This window comes from Marmota marmota, unplaced genomic scaffold (genome assembly GCF_001458135.2).
Source record: "Marmota marmota marmota unplaced genomic scaffold, marMar, whole genome shotgun sequence".
Taxonomy (NCBI): domain Eukaryota; kingdom Metazoa; phylum Chordata; class Mammalia; order Rodentia; family Sciuridae; genus Marmota; species Marmota marmota.
Window position 1 is genome coordinate 73,170,003 of NW_026000026.1, and position 1,742 is coordinate 73,171,744.

A 1,742-nucleotide genomic window follows, 5' to 3' on the forward strand; every position below is an offset into this window, starting at 1 on the left:
GCCGCGAACCCAGCCGGGCGGGGACACTCTCGTAAAACCGATGCTCTCGCGACCGGCGGAAAAGGGGCTCTTGCCCTACGGTCAATTCCCAGTGGCCTCAGCATCACCCCCAATCTTTCCTGCCGGAACGAATCGTTGCCCACCACTGCTAGGGAAACTGAGGCCAGAAGTCTGAGCTAGGGTAGCTGGGGGAGGGGGGAACGGGTGCGAGTCCATTTCACCCACCAGTTCTACTCCCGCGCCTGCCACGGTCTCCCTTCTGGCCCCCAGGCCTTTCCCCGACACACGACTGGCCTGCAGCCGGGACCGGGAAGAGGGGGCGCCCTGGTGTGAGACTGACCCAGGTGTGCGGGACCCAGGTGAGTCAGAGACCCAGGTGCCTCGCAGAACTCAGCTAAGTGGTCCGGAAAGGGTCGTAAACAGAGCCTCAGGCTTGCACCTTTTGCAAAGGAATCAAGGGCCTTGGAGCCCGGGGAGGCGGTATGGCGCGGCCAGCCAGGTCCAGCTTGTTCCCGGAATACTCGGCCGGTACGGCCCGGGAGTGGGGGTTGGGGGAGGCGCCCGCCGGGAAGCCGGTCGGTCCGGCCACAGGGCTCCCGCTGTACAGATATTTACAATAACAATGTCGCTATTAAGGTGACAGGGCGCTTGGGTCGGTTTCTCCCCACGGAATCTGGCCTCCGAGGGAGAGGGGCAGAGCTTGTCTGTGTATGCCCCGCAGGGTGTAATGTGACAGTGTTGGTGTAAGGTGTGTGTGACACCCAGTGTTAAGATGTGTGAAGCAGTAGGTTCCGTGTTTGTGACCGTGAGGCGCTGCTGTAGGTGCTTCTTACTGTGTTAGGGTGTGTGCCATCAAGGCGTGTGCTGAGACATTGGGTTGTGTTTGTGTGGGTGCAGGCGGTGGGAGCAAGTGAGACCTGTGCTCTGTGTACCTGTGCTCTGGCCAAGGAGTAGGGAACATAATTTATGTTAGGGTGTGTTCCTTAAAGAAATACGAGGATGGGGGGATTAGGTTTTGAGTGTTCATCTTGAGAACTATGGCCGTGGCACTCGTACACGAGGGCATGGGTTTGTGTTTGTGTGTCTATGTTGCCCAGTGTCACACCCGGTTGTGTTGTTGCTGTCTACGGACACAGGTTGTGTGTCCCTGCTGCTGATCGTGCAGACGCCGAAGCAGATTCTAAGCTGGTGACGGTGCCCCATTGGGCGCTGGTGTGCGGGAGGTATGTCTGTGTTCACATATGTTCGGATGTATGTATGCGTGTGTATGTCTGGTACGGTCCTCCAGGTGCCCGCGGAGAGCTGGAAGCGCCTGAGTGAGCTGAGCTAGTCGCCCAACAAGTGTGTGTGTGTGTGTGTGTGTGTGTGTTGGGGATAAGGTTTCTTGTAGCTTCATCCTCGGGGAGCCCCCCACCAAACTGAGGGCCGCGCGCTTCCCTAAAACCATTTCCATCTCGCGCGCTCCTGGAGTCTCATCCCAGCCGCTCCAAGGCGCGCCCGAGTGCGCGACACCGGGGTTGGGGTCCGGCTCGGTACCCCCTCCCCTCTCTCGGTTTCTTGTAGTGGACCTTGAGGCCAGGGTGCCCGCCTGCAACCCCCACTTGGTGTTCCAGCAGCCCCCACCTCGGCCCCCGCGCGCTGGGCATGGACTGGATCCCCTCGGCCTCGCTCCGCTGAGCGCCCCTCCCTCAGCTCCCGCCGGCCATGGCCGCTCCGGGCCCCGAGCCTCTGCCGCCTCCACC

General features: G+C 60.9%; 1 long non-coding RNA gene across 2 annotated transcripts in view; it reads left to right on the forward strand.

Annotated features, from left to right (window-relative positions):
• Positions 1–6: 6 nt before the first annotated feature.
• Positions 7–1,742, forward strand: part of LOC125619110 — a 30,993-nt gene continuing 29,257 nt past the window's right edge. For both annotated transcript variants that reach the window (XR_007350600.1, XR_007350601.1), the window contains exon 1: positions 7–359. This is a non-coding gene — a long non-coding RNA (uncharacterized LOC125619110). The remainder of the gene's footprint in view (positions 360–1,742) is intronic.